At 42.2% G+C, this 16482-nt stretch overlaps 1 long non-coding RNA gene across 1 annotated transcript; it reads left to right on the top strand.

The window, feature by feature from the left end:
• The first annotated feature begins 12954 nt into the window (after window positions 1-12954).
• Window positions 12955-16482, top strand: LOC120720543. Its single transcript, XR_005692978.1, has 5 exons — window positions 12955-13065; window positions 14003-14093; window positions 14727-14814; window positions 15245-15281; window positions 15643-16482. It is a non-coding gene; the product is annotated as an uncharacterized LOC120720543 (long non-coding RNA).

The raw sequence follows: 16482 nt of genomic DNA, 5'->3' as shown, positions 1-16482 counted from the left end.
TACTTTGGTGTTTCAGCAACATTAAATTTAAAAACTGTACTTTTGAGTTAAAATATATATTTATAATTTTAATAAATGACAAATTAAAAAGGCATGAACATTTTTTTTTTTGTATTGAAAGAATATCAAACCGTGTATCGAAAGTATCGAACCGAACCGTGAATTTTGTGTATCGTTGCACCCCTAATATTTATATATAAACATATATAAATAAAACCACTTTTTTACATTAGTAATTCCTTTTGTGCATAATTTTATATTATTGTTAATAATAAATTAATTAAAGCAACAAAACAACCTGAAGAACCAGTTCGGAGCCGAAAGAGCCGGTTCTTTTTAGTGAGCCGAACCGAAAGAGCCCGTTCTCTAAAAAGAGCCGGAAATCCCATCACTACTCCCTTCACCTCTGGTGTCCACCATTTGGTTCAGGGATTAGAACCACGTCAGGCACCAACCACCTTGCGGCCGCAGCTCAATGCAGCAGCTTCAGCAATGGAGATGCTGAACATGGTCCGTTCGGACTCAATGTCCCCCGTCTCCCTCGGAATGCTGTTGAAGCCCTGCCGGCGGTGTGCGTTAAAGATCTCACGTACTGGGGCCTCTGCTAGATGTTGCCAGCACACCCTCACTACGCGTTTAGGTGCACCGGGTCTGTCCAGCGTCCTGCCCCGCCACCTGATCCAAGTGATCAGTTGACAGCTCTCTTTACCCAAGTGTACAGAACATATGGTCGCAGGTCTGGTGATACAATTACAAAATCGATCATCGACCTGCGGCCTAGAGCGTCCTGATTTATAATCAGCTCACAATAAAATCTATGTCTTCTGTGTGACTCTGTGGACAGTAATGTAATTATAGGTATCCTTGGACTGTAAACATTTACTGTATATTACTGTAGGAATCACTGTTTATATAAACATCTGTGTAACACTAGACAGAACACACAGATCAAAGATCAATTTTTTGTGGTGTAATTGGTCTCACTGCTGGAAACATGTCTATCATGGTTGGTTCGAGAACACAAGGTCTGTGATATAAAGGTTTTAAGTCCTCGAGTTTTTATTACAATGTTATTAAGGTGGGGTGTACGGTGGCCTTGATAGGTCAAATGCACTGCAACTCAAGTAATAAAAGACAAGCAAATAGAAAAACATTACAAAAGCACATAAAACAAAAAGGAAGTTGAATAAAACGGTAACCGAAAAGTTACAACAGAAAACAGCACTTGTATATGAATTTAAGAGTTTAATCAAGTATTTTTATCAAGTTTTTTTTTCTTCTTTTTAATGTTTTATTCTTTACATATAGGCTTTTAACATTTTCAATGTGGTCATTGTGGAAATGCCGGTACAGCTTCATGGTCCATGTTGACAGCATTCTCTCCTGTGTGGGTACAGTAATGTATCTTGAAATGCGCTGACTGTCTAAAGGACTTCCCACACTGGTCACAGAGGTATGGTCTTTCGCCAGTGTGGATCCGCTTGAGGACCTTCAAATTAGATGAAGATCTAAACTTTTTAGCGCACTGGTCACAGAGGTATGCTCTTTCGCCGGTGTGGGTATGCTGGTGAACCTTCCAAAGAAAAAATTGGAAATGTCAACACTGAGTGTCCAGGAGCAAATTTCAGTATTTGGATTGTTTTCTGGGTCTCCCATCTTCCTCTTCATCATCCTCCTCCTCCCTTGGCTCCATCATCATCACTGTTGTTGTCGTAAGTGTCACTGTGATCTGCGTCACTGTCAGGACCACTCTCAGGGACACTGTCACTCTCAGCCTCCTCGTTATCCCAGAACCACCTCATTTCTTCAGCTATGGAATCTTCTGCTTACTGGGCCGCTTTTATTTCCATTAGTGATGGTAAATTTGATTCTTTTTACTGAATCGAGTGTTAATGAGTCACTCACCAAAGTGAATCGGGTTTTTTGAGTCATTTGATTCACTGAGTCAGTTGACCAGAGAGTGCAAAAATTTTACATTTTCACTCAAACTTAATTAGTTTCCCTTTTCACGTAAATCCCACTGCTAAGATGAATGATTTAAAAAAAACAACTATTTTATAGAGAAAAAAGAGCAAAAACATTTCTAAAATTAAGCAATTTCCTATCAAAATTGCTTAATAAACATTTATTTTGTTTATTTGTATTTTATTAGTATTTTCCTGAAGTGTGTCAAATATATATTTTCTCATCTAAATGTCCACTGCGCTGTGAGCCAGGGGGCGGTAATGCGCCTTAACATTGGTTGCCAACCAAGAAGAAGAAGCTGTGAGCCAGGAGGGAGGGGGTGAATGAGTGATTCGTTCGCTCGCTCTATGATTCAGCACAGGAGGGAGGGGGTGAGTAAGTGAGTGATTCGTTCGCTCGCTCTTTGATTCAGCACAGGAGGGAGGGGGTTAGTGAGTGAGTGAGTGATTCGTTCGCTCTATGATTCAGCACAGGAGGGAGGGGGTGAGCGAGTCCTGAGTGATTCGCTTATGCTTACGATTCAGCACAGGAAGCGAGGGGGTGAGTAGCTCAAATGTGTTGTTAGCATGTTAGCAGCGCGATGCTACTCTGAACCGAGGAGCTATTTTCTTGATGTGAGCTTCTACTCAGGGTTTTTTCTTCCAGTTCAGAGCAGAAATGCTTTTGTTACGAAACTGGCTGTTGTTTTTCCCCCCACAATTTTAATTATAAGCTAGATATATTTCTACTAATGGAATTAGTTTGCTAACAGCAACAGGGATGAGTCAGTGAGTCAGTTGGGCTTGTGAATCATGATTCACGAGTCAGTAAAGTGATTCTCGAGTATTGAACGATTCGTTCACAAATCGAACATCACTAATTTCCATTTCTCCTGCTGGGATCTCTGCTCTGTTATTGACCCAGGGTCCTTCAACTTGAGGAGGATTTATTTCTGTGCCTGCTGCTGGAACAGCAGCCTCTTCCTCATCATTCTGAAGATTGTCCTCCTCAACATCATGTTGTTGCTGTTGATTAATAACTTGGCCCAGAACACGGAGATTTTCTTAAGTCAAGAGGCCGCGCAGCAGACCGATTTGAAGCCAGTGGACCATCTGGTGAATTGCTTCAAAATCTTCACTGTACTTGTACTCTGGATATTGTTCCATCTCATTTACTAAAATATGTTATGACACTGTGGGTATGAGTTTGCTGTCTATTGTCAATAGCAGTCTTCAGTCTGGGTGTGTCCCTGCTGACTTTAAACATGCTGTGGTGGAACCTATTCTTCAGCTCCAGACCTTTCTAGATAAAAATGGCATTAGTGAAGCATTTCAGTCTGGTTTTAAAGCCCACCACAGCACTGAAACTGCTTTTTTAAAAGGTTTTAATGACCTTTTCACTTTTGCTGACTTGGGAGATTCTGCCATTTTAATACTACTAGACCTCAGTGCTGCCTTTGATACCGTAGATCATAGGATTCTTATCTCTCGGCTTGAACACTGTCGGAGTCAAAGGGACTGCATTGGAGTGGTTTAAATCTTATCAAGGTTCAAGGTTCTTTATTTGTCACATGCATAGTTATACAAGTATAACACACAGTGAAATGTAGCCTGACACGCTCCTTGACATGTGCAAAAATTGGGGGGGGGGGGGGGGTGTAGAGGAAGAACATTATATATATATATATATACAGACATATAGTATATACACTGGGTGAATGTGCAGTAGTAGCAGCAAGCAGGTGAATTCTGTACATTAATATGAATAGATATCTGACTATTTTACAGGATAGACAATATAAACATATTTAAAATTAAAGGAATTGAAATGTACATTGTGCCTTGGTTTAGAGTGTCTGGAAGAGAGTCCTGTCTCAGTCAATTATAGATGATGTGAGAGGGCGGGTGTGTGTGTTTAGGGCACGGATGGCTTGGGGATAGAAGCTCCTCTTGAGTCTCTCTGTCCTTGCCCGGAAGATGCGGAACCTTCTACCAGATTGCAGAAGTTGGAACAGTTTGTTGCCAGGATGGGACGGGTCCTTCAGTATCTGCGCTGCTCTAGTCCGGCATCTCCTGGTGTAGGTGTCCTGAAGCGGGGGGAGAGCAATCCTGCAGCAGCGTTCTGCTGTACGGATCACTCTCTGGAGAGCTTTTTGGTCCTTCACACAGCTGTTCCCAAACCACGATGTCATGTTCTGTGTGAGGATGCTCTCCACAGCGCCTGTATAGAAAATCCTGAGGATCTTTGGAGAGACCCTGAACTTCCTCAGTTGTCGTAGGTGATACAGGCGCTGCCTAGCCTTTTTGGTCTGGACCTGAATGTGGGCAGCCCATGTCAGGTCTGAGGAGATGTGGACACCAAGATACTTGAAGGACTGCACCCTCTCCACTGGAGCTCCATTGATGATAATGGGCTTGTAGTCTCTGTGCTGACCCCTTCTGAAGTCCACCACCAGCTCCTTGGTCTTGCTGACGTTCAGCTGGAGGTGGTTGTCCTGGCACCACGATGCCAGATTCTTCACTTCATCCATGTAGGCCGCCTCATCGTTGTTGGAGATGGCACCCAACACCACTGTGTCGTCAGCAAACTTCACAATGGTGTTGGAGCCATGGGTGGCCACACAGTCTGAAGTGTAGAGGGAGTAGAGCAGTGGCGAGAGGACACATCCCTGAGGTGCTCCTGTGTTGATGGTGATGCTGTTGGAGAAGCACCTGCCCACCCTCACCACCTGAGTTCTGCCAGTGAGGAAGTCCAACACCCATGCACACAGACGGCTGTTAAGTCCCAGATCCCTCAGCTTTGTGAACAGTCTGCAGGGCACTATTGTGTTAAACGCTGAACTGTAATCAACAAACAGCATTCGCACATAGTTACCCTGTTTCTTGTCCACGTGGCTGAGAGTGGTGTGTAGGACGTGGGCAATGGCATCCTCTGTGGATCTGTTGGATCTGTAGGCGAACTGCAGCGGATCTGTGGTGTCTGGGATGGAGGAGGAGATGATGTTCTTCAGCAGCCTCTCAAACACCTTCATTACTACCGAGGTCAGTGCAACTGGCCGGTAATCGTTCAGGGATGAGGGTTTGCTGTTCTTGGGCACAGGGATGATGGTGGATCTTTTGAAGCATGTGGGGACCACAGACTTCGCCAGGGACTCGTTGAAGATGTAAGTGAACACACCTGCTAGCTGGTCAGCACAGCAGCGCAGCAGACGGCCGGTGATGCCGTCTGGCCCCGCCGCTTTCCTTGTGTTCACTCTCCTCAGTGCTGCTCGGACGTCATGCTCCGCAATGCTGGTCACCGGGCTCTCGCTGATGACGTCACTGTCCTCGGTAGTCAGGCGGTAGATAGCATTAGCCGCCTGGCTAACCTCGAAACGGGCGTAGAACTGATTCAGCTCGTTGGTGAATGCAGAGTCGGCGTTGATCGGCGCAGTGTCCCTGGCTTTGTAGTCCGTAATGGTGCGTAGTCCGTGCCACATACTCCGTGTGTCGCCCTGGTGGAAGCGGGACTCCACACGTTCCCGGTACCTGCGTTTGGCATCTCTCACCGCGCGCCGCACGCCGTATGAGGCCGCTTTGTAGGCGCTCTTATCGCCAGTGGCGAGACCCGCGTTGTAGGAGGCGGTCCTGGCGTTTACTGCAGTGCGGATCGATCTGTCCATCCACGGTTTCTGGTTTGGGAATGTGGTGACTCTCGCAGTGGGGATAATCTCCTCCGCTAGCATATTGACGAAGCATACTGCTACTTCCGTAAACTCGTTGATGTCGACTGCGCATGCTCTGAACATGTCCCAGTCTACGTCGTTGAGTGCGTCCTGTAGCGTAGCTTCTGATTGGGCAGTCCACCGTTTTACCTCCCTCTTATCTGTCCAACCAAAGCTTTTCTGTTAGATTGGGGATACATCATCCTCAAAAACCTCACTCACTTGTGGGGTCCCCTAGGGGTCCATTCTTGGCCCAGTTCTCTTTTCAATTTATATGCTCCCTATGCGTTCACTTTTTAAAAAACATGGCATCTCATTTCATTGTTATGCAGACGACTCACAGATTTAGCTGCCACTGAAACGTACATCTTTGAATCCTCTGATTAGTTTGCTAGATGTCCAGGTGCCCCATCTTCTTCTTCATCATCCTCCTCCTCCCTTGGTCTCCTCCTTGAACCTCCCGGTACTGGGCTGGAGGCCAGTGGCACAGGGGCATCCTGAACATTGTCTCCACCATCATCATTGTCATTCTCATCAGTGTCATTGTTATCACTGTTGTTGTTATCAGTGTCGTCGTCAGTGTCACTGTGATCGGTGTCACTGTCAGGACCACTCTCAAGGACACTGTCATTGTCACTCTCAGCCGGGCCTGGGCCGGGTTCATTTCAATTTCTCCTGCTGGGATTTCAGCTCTGTTATTGACCCAGGGTCCTTCTACTTCCTGAGGTGGATTTATTTCTATGCCCGCTGCTGGAACATCAGCCTCTTCCTCCTCTTCATTATCAGCCTCTTCTTCCTTGTCCTGAACTCTGTCCTCCTCCTCATCATTTTGTTGCATTTGAATTTCTTCAAAATCCAGACGCTGCTGTTGTTCAAAAACCAGTTCTTCGACTGGTACCCCTACAACAACAAACAGAAAAATATATTATTGTTATCATTCATATGATGCCAAAACTGTCCACAAATCCATCTAATCTGACTGAGCTGGAGCTGTTTTGCAAAGAAGAATGGGCAAGGATTTCAGTCTGTAGATGTGCAAAGCTGGTAGAGACAGACCCTAAAAGACTGGCAGCTGTAATTGCAGCAAAAGGTGGTTCTACAAAGCATTGACTCAGGGGGCTGACTAATTACGCACACCCCACTTTGCAGTTATTTATTTGTAAAAAAATGTCTGGAATCATGTATGATTTTCGTTCCACTTCTCACGTGTGCACCACTTTGTGTTGGTCTTTCACGTGGAATTCCAATAACATTGATTCATGTTTGTGGCTGTAATGTGACAAAATGTGGAAAAGTTCAAGGGGGCCGAATACTTTTGCAAGCCACTGTATATTTGTTATTTCCTGAAATAAAGATGGAGAAAAAAAGCAAAAAACAAAAAAGCTGAACTCAGACCTGACGGGCCAGGCCGCAGCTTCAGCTTTAGCCGACTTCCTCCTGATAAGGTCCTCACACAAAGGGGGCAGGGCAAGATGGCGGGCTGAGCAGTCACATCCGTCTGAACTCCTCACTAATGTTATAATCTCTTATATTTCTATTGTTCAGCACTTTGGTCAGCCTTGTCTGTTTTTAAAGTGCTATATAAATAAACTATGATGATGATGATGATAATCTTGAAGTTATATATTTCACTCCTTTGAGTTATATTGACGATGTTTCAGCCCGAACATGAAGAAAAACAACAACACGAAACCTCCGGCAGTGAAAGACCTCCCTTTCACAACAAGAGGGACAGACTGTTAACAACCCCTGATAATACTCCTGAAAAACCACATATGGAGAAAAAAGGAAAAGGTACGGCTGTTGATAACGACCCCAACACATCCAAAGACAGTATACTAAAAGCTACTGAGAATCTTGGAAAACGTGTTGATGACCGCATGGACGAAGTTAGCAAACAAATTCAACAACATAGCGCCATGCTGGCTTCCATCGCTAAATCGGTGCAGTTTAATTCAGAGGAGCTACAAGAATACAAAAAGAAAATACAACACCTGGAAAAAGAGATTGAATCACTCAAAAAGATAATGACGACATTAAAGAGCGTGTGTTGAGCCCGGAAAGATAGAAAAGAAGATGGTGTCTCTGTATCAAAGGGAAAAAGGAGAAAATAAATGGAAATATCAGAGAAGAAGTGGTGGAACTTCTAGGAAGGATTGCTCCGGACCTAAAGAAGATGTTGTCCACAGAGTGGGAAGAGCGGCATCGACAAATCATTATTCTGTTTGTGAGACATGCCGTGAGAGATGACATCTGGAGGTGAACGAAGGCTTCTCCCGTGTGCAAAGAAGAAGGCATCCGCTTTGCTGAAGACCTGACCCCCGGAGGACTGGAGATCCAGACAAGCATTGTGGCCAGAAATCGACCAGGCTCAGAAGGAAGGCAAGGCTGCGGGCTTCAGGGGCCCTTTTGGTTTCATAGAAGGCAAACGCATCAGGGAAGAGACCCCAGGTACGGGCTGACATCTGACTACGAAAGGAATATAGTGGAACATTTCAGATGATGGGACTTTTACCTCAAGACTTTCCTACTCAACCTCCTAACCTTCATCTTTAAAGCTGTTCATGTGTTCTGTGTTCCAATTGAAAACTAACATTTCTTTATTTTCCTTTAACACAAGGGGACTTAAAGACTCAATTAAGCGCAAAGCTGTTTTTTGGTTCTGCAAGAGGCAACAGGCAAATTGTTTTTTTCTCCAGGAAACTCATTTTGAGGAATATGATGTGAAGTTTTGGTCACAACAATGGGGAGATAGTTATTTTTAGTCATGGTACAAACAGGTCGGCTGGGGTTCCTATTTGTTTCAACTAGTGATGTGCGATACCACTGATTTCCTTTCCAATCCGATACCAAGTAAAATTCAGGGTGGTATCGACGATACTGATCTGTTACTGATACTTTGTACAAAAACGTATTTTATTTATTGTATCTCAAATTATAGCGTCATAATGATTACAGGTCATCAGATTACTTGTTCTTATCTCTTAATAATGCAGAGTTCATCATATAGAAATAAAAAAACTGAAGTTGTGTGCTATTTGAACACCTTGCCTGCCTGCCGCACTAAAGGACTCTGTGAGAGACGTCTGTCTCGCCCTAGCAGCACATGTCCCTGTCCTCCTCTTCAGTTCGCCTCAACATACGCTCGTCATATTCTGTGATATGATTTACTGTGAGGTGTTTGACAAATTTGTGGTGTTGCCACAACACCTCACTTTCTTGCCACATGTATCACAAACCACGTTTGTGGATGTAAAATGCGTCCGCACATGACTCCAGTTACGCTCAGCCACGAGGAAACCATCATCTAAGAACCAACAGAGCCCTTAGCAGGCCATGACCGCAACCCCGGGCTGAGCCCTCCAAGGAAGACGCTCCTGGGGAATCCCCAAGCCTGTCCCTACCCCCACACCAATCACAACAGCGAAGGTGGGACCAAACTAAGACCCCCCACCCCCACTAGGTGATTGAGCTGATCAAAGGAGCCCAGAGCAATTGATCTGATGTGGTGGCAGAGGCTGTATCAAGACTAATGTGATCTATTAGATCATTTCTATATTGGTTAGAATTAAAATTATTTTTATTTTTCCAGTTCATGAGGACTGTTTTCTTGGCTATACATAGGGCAGTGAAAACCATATGGGCGATATTCTTTTCTGAAGTGACATTATCTAAGCTGCCCAACAAACACACTAAGGGGGAAGTTGGAATGTTACATTCAGACACTTTGATAAGTCTTCACATATCTCGCGCCAAAACTTCTGAACTGGTGGACAGAACCAAAGAGTGTGGATATAATTGTCCGGTGAATTGGTTTGACAGTGTGAGCAGTTGTTGCCTGTTGCTCCTGCTGCACCAGGCTGTTCTTCTTCTCCTTCCTTTTCCTCCTCATCTTTAAGATCCACAGTGGTCTGAGCCTGACCAGCAGGTGGCGCTGACTTTTCAGGTTCTGTTGCTGTTGTTTGTTACTGTGGCCTAGGGCGGCGCTGCTCTTCATATTCACAGTTAGTCTGCCCTCCAGTTAGGCGCAGCACCTTTCCATCCCAGGTATTTAATGAATGTATAAATAATCAGATGCTATCTCCAACTATGAAACGAGAAATAATTTCTTTACTTCCTAAACCAAACAAGGGCTCTATCCTATCATTCTCAAAGGCATCCGGCTTAACACTAAATCTTAAAAAATGTGAAATCTTAGATGTGCACAGCTGTAATCAAAGTATTATTATCAATATTCCAGTAAAAGAGGAGGTAAAATACCTTGGTTTAATAATCAGTAAAAATATTAATGATCGAGAGATTAATAACATAACTGCTAGATTAAATGCAGTTAAAAAAATATTTAATCATTGCCTAACACATGATTTATCCATATTAGGTCATATCTTACTGTCTAAAGCAGAAGGACTTTCAAGACTCATATACCCCTGTTATTCAATTTTTACATCTCCAAAAATGATTATTATATTCAGCTTTATCTGGAAAAATAATTATATATGCAAATCACAATTGGTTAAAGACTATGAAAATGGGGGCTTAAAAGCTTTAGACTTTGAATCCATTATTGCTGCATTCAGGCTCACATGGTTAAACGATTGCATTTCCTATCCTCAATCTATGTGGTACCATATTCCAAACAAACTCCTTAATAATGTCGGGGGGTTTGATGTTTTGCTCAAATGCGATTTTCTAAGATTCCTCTTAAGTTGTGTAGTTTCTATAAGCAGGCTTTAGATTTTGGGAAACTAATTTTCACCCACAATTTTTCACTTCACAATTCTGTGATGTGGAATAATAGGGTTATAGTCGTCAATAAGAAGTCTTTATTTAAATCAAACTGGTATGATGGGGTTGTATGTTTTATTTTTGATCTTCTTGGCAAAAACGGAAACTTGCTATGGTACGAAGAATTTATTGATAAATATAAAAATGACGTTTCATTTAATAATTATAATAAGGCTTGTAAAGCGATACCCATACCGTTGTTAAATCTTATCGCAAATACTTTAAAGTATTCACATTTATCCAGTTGGAGAATTCAAAAGGTTTAATTTAGAGTCCGACTCTTGTGTTTTCTGTTCTTCTGATGCAGAAACATTAGAGCATCTATTTTTCAAATGTCAGTATGTTAATGCTCTTTGGTTTGAAATACACTGTTGGGTTTCACTCTTTCCAATATACCTTCTTTCACATCTAAGGATGTTCTTTACTTTATGGACAATCTGGATTCTAAAATCTCAGATGTTGTCAATTTTGTAATAGTGTTATGTAAGTATTTTATTCATGCATGTAAGTGGAAAAAATACCCCTCCTCTGTTTACCGTCTTCTTGAATTACTTTTGTCATTATTTTAAGTCACTTAGGCTTATTTCTAATATAAATAAAAAACTGCTGTACTATACTGTAAAATCACAAAGTACTTGCTATTCTGAACAGAGGTGTGGACTCGAGTCACATGACTTGGACTCGAGTCAGACTCGAGTCATTAATTTTATGACTTTAGACTTGACTTGAAAAAATGTTCTAAGACTTGTGACTTGACTTGGACTTTTACACCAATGACTTGGGACTTGAATTGGACTTGAACCGGTTTACTTGAAAAGACTTGATATTTCACCCCAAATATAAAATTTAACATACATATTATATAGAGATTGAAAATGTGACGTCATTCAGGGGTAAAACCGCAAAGGATTCTGGGAACTCGTGGCAAGAGGTACTAGCGCACGCAGGCTTTCAATTGAACTCAGTTACACAGCGATAAAAAGAAACACAAAAATGTCAAGAAGCTGTTGTATTATTAACTGCAATAGCCGGTCGCATGACAGCCACGGGAAGCCAACGGGTAAAGAGATCGGTTGTTATCGGATTACGTCGTTGAAGAGAAATTGTTCGAGCCATGTTTCCGAAGTAACAAAGAGGCGACTGGATTGCAGCCATTCAAAGACCAAATATAACGTCCCAGAACACTCCAGCTCACAGGTTAGTCTGCTCCAAGCATTCCCACAAAGGTCAGTCTGCTGTTGTAGTTAATACGTCATTTTTCATAACATAATTGGTGATATAGGTTACAAGCAAGTCTGGCGCTGAAAAGAAATTGTCGCGCTATGCTCCTTTGTTTATTGTGCATAAATAGTGAATTGTCCTGACACAATATTGTGTTTCGCTTCTGTTATTATGGTACACTGACAAAACCATATACTTTTATTCACAAGATAAAACAGTTGTTTTGTATCACTAATTGCCCAGTACGATTACAGCATACAATATTATTGTCACTGCTACATTTCTGTGATGCTACCAGAAATTATTTCCACTACTAATTAATTACCATTGAGCTCAAAGGTTATATTAATAAACGGTTAACGAATGTGTATTTATGACGACGATTTGTGAGACTGGTAAACTTATGATATGTACGATGGTCTTTCATTCTACACGGTGCATTTCAAGGTCCTGTACCCATCCGTCGGTAAACTGTACCTGGGCTTGTTGCAGTGACCTGAAGTTACTAAACTTCATGAGTGTATGCACTCACTCCAAGAACCATATAATTATAAATATGCATATAAATATGCTACAATGAGATAGCTGACTTCATCTAACTAGCAAATGTTGTCCAGGCTACGTTGGTGATGCAGTTTTTTTTAATATGTATGATATTTTTGTCATGCGATTTTAAAGCCGGTCCTACAACCGCATCCAAGAATAACATGCAGCTTATCTCAGAACTGTCGGTGAAAATTATTCTTGGAGCTAGGTTTAATTGAGCTGCATTTTAAAGAGGTGCAATTTCACAATTTGTGTATATTTTCCAAGTTCACTATTTTGTCATGTGTTGAGAAAAACACAGATTTAAAAATTACATGGTCTAATATTTACATTTAGCATATAACTGCAACATGCTTTTTTTCGTTTTTTTTTAAAGACTCGAAAGGACTTGAAATTCAAAATTTCAGACTTGTGACTTTACTTGGACTTTTACACCAGTGACTTGAGACTCGACTCTGACTTGCCTGACATTACTTGAGACTTGACTTGAGACTTGAGGATAAAGACTTGAGACTTACTTGAGACTTGCAAAACAATGACTTGGTCCCACCTCTGATTCTGAATATTCCTGCCTGTGTCAAAAAGCCTATGTTCCTTATTATTATACCCTAGATATTTTTATTTTCTCCCTTTAAAGTTAAAATGACTTGCTTCATCAACATTATAATATAAATTGTTTCAATACTGGTCTGTTTCCTTGACTTGTCGATAATTTCTTTCAATAAAGGTTAAAAAAAAAACAGATGGAAGAGCTTCCTGTCCCACAATGCACAGCGGTATCCGGGCTTAATAAATTGACACGAGATGCGTGGTCTGCCTCTCAGTCAGCAGGAAGATGTGGTGCGGAAGGAGGAAAATTCATTATGGTGAGGTCTGCTCAGTAAAGGCCCGTGCGGTGCGTTGACAAGGGAAAGGACTAAAGCGAGTGTAATTTATCCATGCGACAAATTTGTGTTAAAACGGGACTCGAAAGTTTTATGAGTGCGCAGAGCGGGTGTAGTGCAATGGCAGTCCGCGTTTAATTGTGGGCTCTTGATGGGAGACAGCATCAAAAAATATGTGCAACAACCAGTCTGTGGGCTACTCCTGTGCAGGAGCAACGTTAAGCTGGGCTCACACTCTGCGATTTTTGGCCCATTTTGAGCCGATTTTTCAGTCGTGCGACCGTTTTGGCGATCGGCCCGATTTTGGCCTTCATCGTGCATCGTGTAGTTTACGCGGGGTAACGAGAAGCGATTAACACCTCACGACCAGCTCCCGATCATCAATCGCTTGGTCGTGAGGTTTCAAACCTGTTTGAAATCCTCCCGACCGTCGTGAGGGTGTCACCGCAGCTTCTCACACTGCGCACGCGCAAACACATAAACGTCGGTGAAAAAGCGGCACGGCAGTGCAGCGTGTGATCTGGACACAAGCGATGGAGGCACAACTTGTAGAACTTTGGAAAGCTCATCCGAGCCTTTTCCATGTGGCCTCACAAAATTATCACGACACAACAACCGTGAAAATAGTTTTATTTACATGCTGCTCAATCACAGCTGCCTGATCAGTGTTTTTCATTAGCAATTTAGAAAGGTTGATTGTGTGTGTGTGAGTGAAAGAGGGAGAGCGAGCGACAGAATTTCTGTTTTAACCTTCATTTTATGGACGCACAGTTTGACGCCACTGGAAAAAATCGCAGTGTCTGCCCAACATACAAAGAGATGAAGTACCGCGTGTGAAACAACGACGGATGTCTGCTGTTACCACTCAGTGCTGCTCATGCCGGACGTTTTTAACTGGTTTCGCGCTTCTTTTTCCCAGTGGGTTCAGATGGACAGGCTGCAGTGGACACTTCTGCGGCACCGCCATGTTGTTACTACGGAACGGACACCACAGGCAGTGACTTCAGTTGGTAAGTCTTTTAGATTTAAAGTATTACGGTGAGAAATCTGCTTTTGGGAATAAAACATTTCCAAGAAAAACTGATCAATTAGAAAGTGCTTTATTGGCTATTAAACGGCTATATAAAAGCCAGTCAATTTAAAAAAAAAATCTGTGGGGCATGTCTATTCAAGACAAAGTCTTTTCCCTTTTGCCTAATTAATTCTGTTTATAGCCTTTATAGTACTGAGTGACATGGGCAAGGAAAATGCCAATTAAAGTGTTTAAACCAGATAAACTTTCCATTTTTTGTAATGAGATTTTTTTTTTTTTGGGGGGGGTGGATTCCCTTTGCAACTACATATTTCTCCATTGTTCTACAAATATGCTGCCACATAAGTCTGCTAGCAGAAGTAACTGTGACAACATAAGAATAAATTGGCACGTTTGTGTGCTCCCTGACTTCAGTTTAGAAAATGGGGCTTGATGTGAATATGGTTTGTGCCATTGCATTAGTTTTCACTTTAAAGTGGATCCCTTCTCAGATGATATGATTTTTGTCTTGAGTCTGAAGATGCAGACAAACTAAAAACGCCTTAAATGTGAACACCTACAAATTGTCGTCTTGAAGACTATCCTGATGTTGCACTGGTTTCTCTTGCAGACATGCTGGCACCCAGTGTTAAACAGACATGAAGGCTGAGTGTTGGCAGTGGAGTAGAACTACACACTGCTTGCCTTTAGGCGTAAAGGTAAATTTAATTCAGTTTATAGACGTGTTCTGCATTGAACTATTTAGCAGTCTTGTCATGTTCACATCTGTGTCATTCCTGGTGTAATTTCAGACTGATGTTAAGCTAGATTTGCTTCAGACTCTTAGCTAGTGTAGTTAACAGGGACCAACTGATGCCACAGACTCACAACATTACAGCAGCTAGATGTTGCTGCTTACTCAGATTTTACTCCATCCAAAGTGGCATGAGTTTCCGATGGGGATGCACTGATCAGTCATTTGTGGGAGGAGAACATCCAGACAGACACTGGCTGGAAATTCTTGGACAATTCAAATCAGTTTCTTGGTGGGTGGTGTGTGGGAAATCTAAAGTTATTACAGTGGCCTGGCGCTGAGCATGAAGGCTGTTGTGAATAGATGAGATAATAGTGGTTGTGGTTGTGTTGCAGGCAGAGGATCTGTGGTACTGACATCTACAGACTGAAGGTGGGTCTCACTGACAACTTGTATTTAAGTTTTTGCCCTGTATGCACTGATTAGTGAATAATAACACATTATGCTGCAAGGAGCTCATGCTGACTGACTGCAGGTATGTGTGATGTACATGAAGGATGTGGAGAAATGGTGTGAACCCAATCTTGTACTGCTCTGACAGAGACTGGCTCATCTCTGCTGGAGAATCTTAGTATTGGGAGAGAAAGTCAGGACTTGGCACAGGTTTAAGTAAAAACAATTTACCAGAACCTGACTGAAGGCCTGAAACATGCTGCTGGGAATAGTTCAGTTACCTTCACTCTGCAGATTGAATAATAATAGTAATACTTGTGCTTTGGTTTTGTGTCGACAGGGATCCTGACAGGCAGTTTTGGATGACTTGGGGATGCAACTGCTATCTTGGCTACATCGACCAGTTTCGGCAAATGTCATGTCAGGATGTGGAGTTCTGTCTGCATACCTCAACCTCACAGGGGCTTTAGATTTCAAGACGAGGGTTTTTATTTTAGATTTTTTTTTTCTCTAATCCCTCATTTGAAGGTTTAAAACCAGATCTATCAAAATGTTTGCCTTTTAATGTCTGTTAATCTAAGCAGCAGCATCAATAGGTGATATTGGACACACATTTACACTGGAGTACAGCAAGTGTACATTTTGAGTTGGATAATTCGGAGGTTATCTTGCAACTGAGCTCAATGATTAAGAGATGCAAGCTTCCCATGTGGTGTTTTGAAGAGAAAAGATGGCTGTAAATTCTGGTTGGAAAAATGAAGCCAATGCTGAAATTCCTTAAACCAACGTTCTGTCTGAAAGCCACCAAATGTCTATTGATCGGTTTGCAGATTATGAGAACGGCTTTCTAGTAAACTCTTTACTGCTAAGTTTATGGCATCACTCATTTGGGGTTATAACAAAAACAGCAAGATGTGGTGCTGAAGTCTGACTATACAATGGTACAAGGATTAATGTACACGAGGCTAAATAACAGACAAATGCATGATTGTTCCTGTCGTTGTGGCTGAACATTAGTCATCTGTCTGTTTCATTGGCCTAGCTGTGATGGAATCATCTTTATTTGAGAAATGTACTTAAACCTTTTTGTCCCTACTTCCTGTGTTTTCAAGCTACCTCTTTCAAAGGTGAATAAACTGAACAGTGAATGTGTCATTGCTTTAATAAATGGAACAAGACA

Source organism: Simochromis diagramma, unplaced genomic scaffold, assembly GCF_900408965.1.
Source record: "Simochromis diagramma unplaced genomic scaffold, fSimDia1.1 OVJJ01000585.1, whole genome shotgun sequence".
NCBI classification, from domain to species: Eukaryota; Metazoa; Chordata; class Actinopteri; order Cichliformes; family Cichlidae; genus Simochromis; species Simochromis diagramma.
The sequence above is the reverse complement of the archived record's forward strand: the minus strand, read 5'-3'. Positions and strand labels throughout refer to the sequence as shown.